The sequence below is a fragment of the Anoplopoma fimbria genome, chromosome 9 (genome assembly GCF_027596085.1).
Source record: "Anoplopoma fimbria isolate UVic2021 breed Golden Eagle Sablefish chromosome 9, Afim_UVic_2022, whole genome shotgun sequence".
NCBI lineage: Eukaryota > Metazoa > Chordata > Actinopteri > Perciformes > Anoplopomatidae > Anoplopoma > Anoplopoma fimbria.
In genome coordinates, this window is record NC_072457.1 from 13,688,801 (window position 1) to 13,702,465 (window position 13,665).

The following is a 13,665-nucleotide window of genomic DNA, read 5'->3' on the forward strand; positions in this document are numbered from 1 at the left end:
ACACAGAACATAGTATAAATACACAGAACACAGTATAAATACACAGAACACAGTGTAAATACACAGAACACAGTATAAATACACAGAACACAGTATAAATACACAGAACATAGTATAAATACACAGAACACAGTGTAAATACACAGAACACAGTATAAATAATCAATGCAGTTTGTTAAACAGAGAGAAATACATTTCTACTCTGGCAGTGATGATTACTTTGTGTCTTTATTAATATTAGTACAGTGATGATTACTTTGTGTCTTTATTAATATTAGTACAGTGATGATTTCGTTGTTTCATTATTAATATTAGTACAGTGATCATGTGAACAGCGGCCGCAGTCATCAGAAACAGACGTCGCTTCACGTGGCGCTTCAGAGGAAAGGACGTCTCATGTCTCTTAAAACACATTTCCTCGTTTCCTCTCTCCTCGCCTGGAGAGGACGCAAGTGAAGGAAATGAGGAGGCAATTCAAGAGACTTGGGATGTACCCATAGTATAGCATGTCGAAAAAAGTCATGATATAGCATGTCCAAAAGTCATAGTATAGCATGTAAAAGGTCATAGTATAGCATGTCGAAAAAAGTCATAGTATAGCATGTCAGAAAAAGAAAAAAGTCATAAAAAAAGTCATAGTATAGCATGTGAAAAAAGTCATAATATAGCATGTCATAAAAAAGTCATACTATAGCATGTCGAAAAAAGTCATAATATAGCATGTCGAAAAAGTCATAAAAAAGTCATAGTATAGTATGTCGAAAAAGGTCATAAAAAAGTCATAGTATAGCATGTCGAAAAAAGTCATAATATAGCATGTCGAAAAAAGTCAAAAAAAAAAAAAAGTCATACTATAGCATGTCGAAAAAAGTCATAATATAGCATGTCGAAAAAAGTCATGAAAAAAGTCATAGTATAGTAAAAAAGGTCATAAAAAAGTCATAGTATAGTATGTCGAAAAAATTCATAATATAGCATGTCAGAAAAAGTCATAAAAAAGTCATGTTAAAAATGTCATAAAAAAAGTCATATATAGCATGTCAAAAAAGTCATAAAAAAAGTCATAGTATAGCATGTCAAAAAAGACATAAAAAAGTCATAGTATAGCATGTGTCGAAAAAAGTCATAAACAGCAAGTCGAAAAAAGTCATGAAAAAAAGTCATACTATAGCATGTCGAAAAAGTCATAATATAGCATGTCAAAAAAAGTCATAGTATACCATGTCGAAAAAGTCATAAAAAAAAGTCATAGTATAGCATGTCGAAAAAAGTCATGAAAAAAGTCATAATATAGCATGTCATAAAAAGTCATAAAAAAGTCATAGTATAGCGTGTCGAAAAAAGTCATAATATAGCAAGTCGAAAAAAGTCATGAAAAAAAGTCATACTATAGCATGTCGAAAAAGTCATAATATAGCATGTCAAAAAAAGTCATGAAAAAAGTCATAGTATAGCATGTCGAAAAAAGTCATGAAAAAAGTCATAGTATAGCATGTCGAAAAAAGTCATACTATAGCATGTCGAAAAAAGTCATGAAAAAAGTCATAGTATAGCATGTCAAAAAAAGTCATAGTATAGCATGTCGAAAAAATTCATGATATAGCATGTCATAAAAAGTCATAAAAAAGTCATAGTATAGCATGTCGAAAAAGTCATAATATAGCATGTCGAAAAAAGTCATGAAAAAAGTCATAGTATAGCATGTCGAAAAAAGTCATAATATAGCATGTCAAAAAAAGTCATGAAAAAAGTCATAGTATACCATGTCGAAAAAGTCATAAAAAAAAGTCATAGTATAGCATGTCGAAAAAAGTCATAATATAGCATGTCGAAAAAAGTCATGAAAAAAAGTCATAGTATAGCATGTCGAGAAAAGTCATAAAAAAGTCAAAGTATAGCATGTCGAAAAAAGTAGTTATATAGCATGTCGAAAAAGGTCATAAAAAAGTCATAGTATAGTATGTCGAAAAAAGTCATTAAAAAAAGTCATAGTATAGCATGTCATAAAAAGTCATAAAAAAGTCATAGTATAGCGTGTCGAAAAAAGTCATAATATAGCAAGTCGAAAAAAGTCATGAAAAAAAGTCATACTATAGCATGTCGAAAAAGTCATAGTATAGCATGTCAAAAAAGTCATAAAAAAAGTCATAGTATAGCATGTCGAAAAAAGTCATGAAAAAAAGTCATACTATAGCATGTCGAAAAAAGACAAAAAAAGTCATAGTATAGCATGTCGAAAAAAATCATAATATAGCATGTCGAAAAAGTCGTAAAAAAGTCATAGTATAGCATGTCGAAAAAATTCATGATATAGCATGTCATAAAAAGTCATAAAAAAGTCATAGTATAGCGTGTCGAAAAAAGTCATAATATAGCAAGTCGAAAAAAGTCATGAAAAAAAGTCATACTATAGCATGTCGAAAAAGTCATGAAAAAAGCCATAGTATACCATGTCGAAAAAGTCATAAAAAAAGTCATAGTATAGCATGTCGAAAAAAGTCATAATATAGCATGTCGAAAAAAGTCATGAAAAAAAGTCATAGTATAGCATGTCGAGAAAAGTCATAAAAAAGTCAAAGTATAGCATGTCGAAAAAGGTCATAAAAAAGTCATAGTATAGTATGTCGAAAAAATTCATAATATAGCATGTCAGAAAAAGTCATAAAAAAGTCATAGTATAGCATGTCGAAAAAGTCATAATATAGCATGTTGAAAAAAGTCATAAAAAAAGTCATAGTATAGCATGTCAAAAAAGTCATTAAAAAAAGTCATAGTATAGCATGTTAAAAAAAAAGACATAAAAATGTCATAGTATAGCATGTCGAAAAAATTCATAATATAGCATGTCAGAAAAAGTCATGAAAAAGTCATAGTATATCGTGTCGAAAAAAGTCATAATATAGCATGTCGAAAAAGTCATAGTATAGCAAGTCAAAAAAGTCATGAAAAAAAGTCATAGTATACCATGTCGAAAAAGTCATAAAACAAAGTCATAGTATAACATGTCAAAAAAGTCATAATATAGCATGTCGAAAAAAGTCATAATATAGCATGTCGAGAAAAGTCATAAAAAAGTCAAAGTATAGTATGTCGAAAAAAGTAGTAATATAGCATGTCGAAAAAGGTCATAAAAAATTCATAGTATAGCATGTCGAAAAAAGTCATGAAAAAAGTCATAATATAGCATGTCATAAAAAGTCATAAAAAAGTCATAGTATAGTATGTCGAAAAAATTCATAATATAGCATGTCAGAAAAAGTCATAAAAAAGTCATAGTATAGCATGTCGAAAAAGTCATAATATAGCATGTTGAAAAAAGTCATAAAAAAAGTCATAGTATAGCATGTCAAAAAAGTCATTAAAAAAAGTCATAGTATAGCATGTCGAAAAAAGACAAAAAAAGTCATAGTATAGCATGTCGAAAAAAATCATAAAAAAGTCATAGTATAGCATGTCGAAAAAATTCACAATATAGCATATCAGAAAAAGTCATAAAAAAGTCATAGTATATCCCGAGTGTCTTATTTGTCGTTTCCTCGCTCCTCGATCCTCGTTTGAACAGGAAGTCGTTCTGCGCCGCCATATTGACGGCCGTCCCAAAGCTCTTATTACAGCACCAAGGAGCGAGGAGCGAGGAGAGAGGAGCGAGGAGGGTTAACTGAGGAGCCATGAGCGAGGATGCACGAGAGCATCCTTCCAGGAAGTGTTGTGAGGGCTGAAACGCCCCCTCATCGATTACTTTGTGTCATTATTAATATTAGTACAGTGATGATTACTTTGTGTCTTTATTAATATTAGTACAGTGATGATTTCGTTGTTTCATTATTAATATTAGTACAGTGATCATGTGAACAGAGGCCGCAAGGAAAGGACGCAAGTGAAGGAAATGAGGAGGCAATTCAAGAGACTTGGGATGTACCCATAGTATAGCATGTCGAAAAAAGTCATAATATAGCATGTCCAAAAAAGTCATAAAAAAGTCATAGTATAGCATGTCCAAAAAAGTCATAGTATAGCATGTCCAAAAAATTCATAAAAAGTCATTGTATAGCATGTCGAAAAAAAGTCATAAAAAAGTCATAGTATAGCATGTCGAAAAAAGTCATAATATAGCATGTCCAAAAAAGTCATAAAAAAGTCATAGTATAGCATGTCCAAAAAAGTCATAAAAAAGTCATAGTATAGCATGTCGAAAAAAGTCATAAAAAAAGTCATAGTATAGCATGTCGAAAAAAGTCATAATATAACATGTCAAAAAAAGACGTAAAAAAGTCATACTATAGCATGTTGAAAAAAGTTATAGTATAGCATGTCGAAAAAAGTCATAATATAGCATGTCAGAAAAAGTCATAAAAAAGTCATAGTATAGCGTGTCGAAAAAAGTCATAAAAAAGTCATAGTATAGCATGTCGAAAAAAGTCATAATATAACATGTCGAAAAAAGTCATAATATAGCATGTCAGAAAAAGTCATAAAAAAGTCATAGTATAGCGTGTCGAAAAAAGTCATAATAAATCCTGAGTCTCTTATTTGTCGTTTCCTCGCTCCTCGATCCTCGTTTGAACCGGAAGTCGGGCGGCTGTAGCACATGAGGTATAGCGCTTGTCCCGTAACCACAAGGTTGGTGGTTCAAACCCCTCTACCGGCAACATGCCGAGGTGTCCATAACACCTAACCCCAAGTTGCTCCCCGGGCGCTTCATTGCAGCCCACTGCTCCTCCGGGATGGGTTAAATGCAGAGAAATAATTTCCCCATTGTGGGACTAATAAAGGATTGATTATTATTATTATTATTATTATTATTAAGTCGTTCTGCGCCGCCATCTTGACGGCCGTCCCAAAGCTCTTATTACAGCACCGAGGAGCGAGGAGAGAGGAGAGAGGAGCGAGGAGGGATAACCGAGGAGCCATGAGCGAGGATACACGAGAGCATCCTTCCAGGAAGTGTTGTCAGGGCCGACACGCCCCCTCATCGTTCATCTGTTATCTGATTGGACGCTGCAGCCGATCGTACTGATCTGATATAACTCATCATCACTGGAGTTTAATACCAGAGTGATGACAGATCACAGACTGAATGGATTAAAGTTAAAGAGAGTTAAAGAGTTGGAGAGTCTGTCTGTCAGTAGAAACACTTTTACATCATTTATCTTCATTTCCATTCATTCATATGAGGCTGATAATTCCTGAGTGTCAGGTTGATGAGTTATGTAATTCCAATTTACCCCGAAACATTGAGCCTAATCAATTAATTCCAATGTTTAGGAGAAAACATAATCATATTCTGGATTATTTAATAATGACATCACAATCCCAATTTCAAAACATACAGACGTTCATAATTCATAAATAAGACAAACGCATTCCGCCGGTAGAAATCGGTCTTAATGAGCAGGACACAGAACACAGTATAAATACACAAAACACAGTATAAATACTGAGAACACAGTATAAATACACAGAACATAGTATAAATACACAGAACACAGTATAAATACACAGAACATAGTATAAATACTGAGAACACAGTATAAATACACAGAACATAGTATAAATACTGAGAACATAGTATAAATACACAGAAATAAATACACAGAACATAGTATAAATACATAGCACATAGTATAAATACTGAGAACATAGTATAAATAAACAGAACACAGTATAAATACACAGAACATAGTATACATACACAGAACACAGTATAAATACACAGAACATAGTATAAATAGCAAGTCGAAAAAAGTCATGAAACAAAGTCATACTATAGCATGTCGAAAAAGTCATAATATAGCATGTCAAAAAGTCATAGTATACCATGTCGAAAAAGTCATAAAAAAAAGTCATAGTATACCATGTCGAAAAAAGTCATGAAAAAAGTCATAATATAGCATGTCATAAAAAGTCATAAAAAAGTCATAGTATAGCGTGTCGAAAAAAGTCATAATATAGCAAGTCGAAAAAAGTCATGAAAAAAAGTCATACTATAGCATGTCGAAAAAGTCATAATATAGCATGTCAAAAAAAGTCATGAAAAAAGTCATAGTATAGCATGTCGAAAAAAGTCATGAAAAAAAGTCATACTATAGCATGTCGAAAAAAGTCATACTATAGCATGTCGAAAAAAGTCATGAAAAAAGTCATAGTATAGCATGTCGAAAAAAAAAAGTCATAATATAGCATGTCGAAAAAATTCATGATATAGCATGTCATAAAAAGTCATAAAAAAGTCATAGTATAGCGTGTCGAAAAAAGTCATAATATAGCAAGTCAAAAAAAGTCATACTATAGCATGTCGAAAAAGTCATAATATAGCATGTCAAAAAAAGTCATGAAAAAAGTCATAGTATACCATGTCGAAAAAGTCATAAAAAAAGTCATAGTATAGCATGTCGAAAAAAGTCATAATATAGCATGTCGAAAAAAGTCATGAAAAAAAGTCATAGTATAGCATGTCGAGAAAAGTCATAAAAAAGTCAATGTATAGCATGTCGAAAAAAGTAGTTATATAGCATGTCGAAAAAGGTCATAAAAAAGTCATAGTATAGCTTCCTATAGTTCCTGATTAAAGGCACAGGAGCATCAAACACAACAGAGCTTCAAACACTTCCTGATTAGAGAATATCAGAACAGTAGAATCAACAGAATCAGCATCAGTCACTAACCCTTTTTTAAGCAGGCTTGGTACAGTTTAAGATCAGTTTTAAGAAAACAATATACTTAGTCTATCCTAGCAGAATCAAGTAGTCCAGTATCCCTCCAGAGTCAAAATACACTGGAGAAAGGTTTGTGTGGTCTGAGTATATATATCCTTGATGTGTAAGCCACTCCCCCTAGCAGTTAAGAGGACAATTGACCTATTGAAGCTAAAGCACACCTCTCAGAGCAGTTCCTGATTAAAGGCACAGGAGCATCAAACACAACAGAGCTTCAAACACTTCCTGATTAGAGAATATCAGAACAGTAGAATCAACAGAATCAGCATCAGTCACTAACCCTTTTTAAGCAGGCTTGGTACAGTTTAAGATCAATTTTAAGAAAACAATATACTTAGTCTATCCTAGCAGAATCAAGTAGTCCAGTATCCCTCCAGAGTCAAAATACACATGATCTAACTCATAACTCATCATCACTGGAGTTTAATACCAGAGTGATGACAGATCACAGACTGAATGGATTAAAGTTAAAGAGAGTTAAAGAGTTGGAGAGTCTGTCTGTCAGTAGAAACACTTTTACATCATTTATCTTCATTTCCATTCATTCATATGAGGCTGATAATTCCTGAGTGTCAGGTTGATGAGTTATGTAATTCCAAATTTACCCCGAAACATTGAGCCTAATCAATTAATTCCAATGTTTAGGAGAAAACATAATCATATTCTGGATTATTTAATAATGACATCACAATCCCAATTTCAAAACATACAGACGTTAAATAATTCATAAATAAGACAAACGCATTCCGCCGGTAGAAATCGGTCTTAATGAGCAGGACACAGAACACAGTATAAATACACAAAACACAGTATAAATACTGAGAACACAGTATAAATACACAGAACATAGTATAAATACACAGAACACAATATAAATACACAAAACATAGTATAAATACTGAGAACACAGTATAAATACACAGAACATAGTATAAATACTGAGAACATAGTATAAATACACAGAAATAAATACACAGAACATAGTATAAATACATAGCACATAGTATAAATACTGAGAACATAGTATAAATAAACAGAACATAGTATAAATACACAGAACACAGTATAAATACACAGAACATAGTATAAATACACAGAACACAGTATAAATACGCATAACATAGTATAAATACTGAGTACACAGTATAAATACACAGAACATAGTATAAATACACAAAACAGTATAAATACACAGAACATAGTATAAATACACAGAACATAGTATAAATACACAGAACATAGTATAAATACTGAGAACACAGTATAAATACACAGAACATAGTATAAATACTGAGAACACAGTATAAATACACAGAACATAGTATAAATACACAGAACACAGTATAAATACACAGAACATAGTATAAATACACATAACACAGTATAAATACACAGAATAAATACACAGAACATAGTATAAATACACAGAACACAGTATAAATACACAGAACATAGTATAAATACACAGAACATAGTGTAAATACACAGTATAAATACACAGAACATAGTATACATACACAGAACACAGTATAAATACACAGAACATAGTATAAATACACAGAACACAGTATAAATACACAGAACATAGTATAAATACACAGAACACAGTATAAATACACAGAACATAGTATAAATACACAGAACACAGTGTAAATCCACAGAACACAGTATAAATAATCAATGCAGTTTGTTAAACAGAGAGAAATACATTTCTACTCTGGCAGTGATGATTACTTTGTGTCTTTATTAATATTAGTACAGTGATGATTACTTTGTGTCTTTATTAATATTAGTACAGTGATGATTTCGTTGTTTCATTATTAATATTAGTACAGTGATCATGTGAACAGCGGCCGCCGTCATCAGAAACAGACGTCGCTTCACGTGACGCTTCAGAGGAAAGGACGTCTCATGTCTCTTAAAACACATTTCCTCGTTTCCTCTCTCCTCGCCTGGTTTCCTTGCGTCTCTCCATGCATCCCTGGGCGGGACTAAGACGCAAGGAAAGGACACAAGTGAAGGAAATGAGGAGGCAATTCAAGAGACTTGGGATGTACCCATAGTATAGCATGTCGAAAAAAGTCATAATATAGCATGTCCAAAAAAGTCATAAAAAAGTCATAGTATAGCATGTCGAAAAAAGTCGTAATATAGCATGTCGAAAACAGTCATAAAAAGTCATAGTATAGCATGTCGAAAAAGTCATAATATAGCATGTTGAAAAAAGTCATAATAAGCATGTTGAAATAAGTCAAAAAAAAAGTCATAATATAGCATGTCAAAAAAGTCATAAAAAAAGTCATAGTATAGCATGTCAAAAAAGTCATTAAAAAAGTCATAGTATAGCATGTTGAAAAAAGTCATAATATAGCATGTCCAAAAAAGTCATAAAAAAGTCATAGTATAGCATGTCAAAAAAGTCAAAAAAGTCATAGTATAGCATGTCCAAAAAAGTCATAAAAAAACTCATGAAAAAGTCATAGTATAGCATGTCGAAAAATGTCATAAAAAAAAAAAAGTCATAGTATAGCAAAAAAATTCATAATATAGTATTTCAGAAAAAGTCATAAAAAAGTCATAGTATAGCATGTCGAAAAAAGTCATAATATAGCAAGTCGAAAAAAGTCATGAAAAAGTCATACTATAGCATGTCGAAAAAGTCATAATATAGCATGTCATGAAAAAAGTCAAGTCATACCAAGTCGAAAAAAAAGTCATAGTATAGCATGTCGAAAAAAGTCATAAATAGTATGTCGAAAAATCGAAAAAGTCATAGTATAGCATGTCGGAAAAAGTCATAATATAGCATGTCGAAAAAAAGTCATAAAAAAAGTCATAGTATAGCATGTCGAAAAAGTCATAGTATACATGTCGAAAAAAGTCATAAAAAAAGTCATAGTATAGCATGTCAAAAAAAGTCATAATATAGAATGTCGAAAAAAGTCATAAAAAAGTCATAGTATAGCATGTCGAAAAAAGTCATGAAAAAAGTCATAGTATAGCATGTCGAAAAAAGTCATAATATAGCAAAAAAAGTCATAGTATAGCATGTCAAAAAAAGTCATAATATAGCATGTCGAAAAAAGTCATGAAAAAAGTCATAGTATAGCATGTCGAAAAAGTCATAATATAGCATGTCAAAAAGTCATCGAAAAAAAGTCATAATATAGCATGTCATGAAAAAAAAGTCATAATATAGCATGTCGAAAAAAATGAAAAAGTCATCGTATAGCATGATGAAAAAAGTCATAATATATAGCATGTCGAAAAAAGTCATAAAAAAGTCATAGTATAGTATGTTGAAAAGTCATAATATATAGCATGTTGAAAAATGTCATACAAAAAATCATAGTATAGCATGTCGCAAAAGTCATAAAAAAAAGTCAGTATAGCATGTTGAAAAAAGTCATAATATAGCATGTCGAAAAAGTCATAAAAAAAAGTATCATGTCGAAAAAAGACATAAAAAAAGTCATAAGTATAGCATGTCGAAAAAAAGTCATAAAAAAAGTCATAATATAGCATGTCGAAAAAAGTCATAAAAAAGTCATAGTATAGCATGTCGAAAAAGTCATAATATACATGTCGAAAAAGACATAAAAAAAGTCATAGTATAGCATGTCGAAAAAGTCATAGTATACATGTCGAAAAAAGTCATAAAAAAAGTCATAGTATAGCATGTCGAAAAAAGTCATAATATAGCATGTCGAAAAAAGATATAAAAAAAGTCATAGTATAGCATGTTGAAAAAAGTCATAATATAGCATGTCGAAAAAGTCATGAAAAAAATCATAATGTAGCATGTCGAAAAAAGTCATAATATAGCATGTCGAAAAAAGTCATGAAAAAAAGTCATAGTATAGCATGTCGAAAAAGTCATAAAAGTCGAAAAAAGTCATAAAAAAAAGTCATAGTATAGCATGTCGAAAAAGTAGTTAAAGCAGAAAAAAAAATTCATAATATAGCATGTCATAAAAAGTCATAAAAAAGTCATAGTATAGCATGTCGAAAAAGTCATAATATAGCATGTTGAAAAAAGTCATAAAAAAAGTCATAGTATAGCATGTCAAAAAAAGTCATAATATAGCATCAAAAAGTCATGAAAAAGTCATAGTATAGCATGTCGAAAAAGTCATAAAAAAAGTCATAGTATAGCATGTCGAAAAAAGTCATAATATAGCATGTCGAAAAAAGTCATGAAAAAAAGTCATACTATAGCATGTCGAAAAAAGTCATAATATAGCATGTCAGAAAAAGTCATAAAAAAGTCATAGTATAGCATGTCAAAAAAAGTCATAATATAGCATGTCGAAAAAAGTCATAAAAAAGTCAAAGTATAGCATGTCGAAAAAAGTCATAATATAGCATGTCGAAAAAAGTCATAAAAAAGAGTCATAGTATAGCATGTCGAAAAAAGTCATGAAAAAAAAAGTCATATATAGCATGTCGAAAAAGTCATAAAAAAAAGTCATAGTATAGCATGTCGAAAAAAGTCATAATATAGCATGTCGAAAAAAGTCATGAAAAAAAGTCATACTATAGCATGTCGAAAAAGTCATAATATAGCATGTCAAAAAAAGTCATAAAAAAGTCATAGTATACCATGTCGAAAAAGTCATAAAAAAAAGTCATAGTATAGCATGTCGTGAAAAATTAATAATATAGCATGTCGAAAAAAGTCTTGAAAAAGTCATCGTATAGCATGATGAAAAAAGTCATAATATATAGCATGTCGAAAAAAGTCATAAAAAAGTATCAAAAAAGTCATAATATATAGCATGTCGAAAAATGTCATAAAAAAAAGTCATAGTATAGCATGTTGAAAAAGTCATAATATAGCATGTTGAAAAACTTATAAAAAAAAGTCATAGTATAGCATGTTGAAAAAGTCATAATATAGCATGTCGAAAAAAGACAAAAAAGTCATAGTATAGCATGTCGAAAAAGTCATAGTATACATGTCGAAAAAAGACATAAAAAAAGTCATAGTATACCATGTCGAAAAAAAGTCATTAAAAAAAGTCATAATATAGCATGTCGAAAAAAGACATAAAAAAAGTCATAGTATAGCATGTCGAAAAAGTCATAGTATACATGTCGAAAAAAGACATAAAAAAAGTTATAACATTGCATGTCGAAAAAAGTCATAAAAAAAGTCATAGTATAGCATGTCAGAAAAAGTCATAAAAAAGTCATAGTGTAGTATGTTGAAAAGTCATAATATATAGCATGTTGAAAAATGTCATAAAAAAATCATAGTATAGCATGTCGAAAAAGTCATAAAAAAAGTCATAGTATAGCATGTCATAGAAAAAGTCATATATATAGCATGTCATAAAAAAGTCATAGTATAGCATGTCGAAAAAGTCATAAAAAAAGTCATAGTATAGCATGTGAAAAAAGTCATAGAAAAAGTCATAGTATACATGTCGAAAAAAGACATAAAAAAGTTATAACATTGCATGTCGAAAAAAGTCATAAAAAAATCATAGTATAGCATGTTGAAAAAGTCATAAAAAAAGTCATAGTATAGCATGTTGAAAAAAGTCATAGTATAGCATGTCGAAAAAAGTCATAGTATAGCATGTCGAAAAAGTCATAATATAGCATGTCGAAAAAAGACAAAAAAGCCATAGTATAGCATGTCGAAAAAGTCATAGTATACATGTCGAAAAAAGACATAAAAAAAGTTATAACATTGCATGTCGAAAAAAGTCATAAAAAAAATCATAGTATAGCATGTTGAAAAAAGTCATAGTATAGCATGTCGAAAAAGTCATAATATAGCATGTCGAAAAAGATATAAAAAAAGTCATAGTATAGCATGTCGAAAAAAGTCATAATACATGTTAAAACATATGCATGTCGAAAAAAGTCATAAAAAAAATCATAGTATAGCATGTTGAAAAAGTCATAAAAAAAAGTCATAGTATAGCATGTTGAAAAAAGTCATAGTATAGCATGTTGAAAAAAGTCAATATAGCATGTCGAAAAAAGACATAAAAAAAGTCATAGTATAGCATGTCGAAAAAAGTCGTAATATAGCATGTCGAAAAAAGTCATAAAAAAAGTCATAGTATAGTATGTCGAAACGTCAACGATACTTTGGCTTTTTCATTACTTTTATGTGACATACTACCCCAAGGCTTTTTTATTACTCACTATACTATGACTTTTTATGACATACTAAACTATGATAGTTTCATGACATACTATGCTATGACTGTTTATTACTTTTTTATGACATACTATACTATGGATTTTTTAAGACATAATATACCATATTCATGGCACGCTATTCCTTTTTATGAAATAGTATACTACTGCTTAAGACATTCATCACTTTTTTAGAAATCAAATGCTACAACTTTTAAGGATTCTTTATGACCTACTTTACAATTCCTTTTCATGACATAATAAACTATGGGTTTTTTATGACATTCTATAGTATGACTTTCATACCTTGTAATTATTGTTTTAATGAAATATTAATGACTTCTTTAGATATAGTATACTATGACTTTTCATGATTCTAATACAGTACAATAAAATTGCTTTTTTAATAAGGTGTAATGGTGTTGTTATGACATACTAAACTATGACTTTCTTTTCTTTCTCTTTTTAATTATGAATGACTGTTTTCATAGATATTTTATTGCATGCCTTTCTTTTTCATATTTATGACATGCTATATTATGTTTGTATGTATATGTTTGTCTTTGCCTTTGTTTGTCTGAGGAGTTAATGGCCTTCAAATCCATAAATAACTGCCGCACATAAAACATTTTTGAGAACATTGATCCAACAGACATGAAAACAAAACCTTTCAGATGCAGTTTGTAAAGGGAAACTTTCATGAATAACACAGTTCTTAAACAGGTTAATCATCTGTGTCAAACTAGAGCAAAGATTTTACAAACCATAGGGTGGCTGCTTTTAATGTCGTACT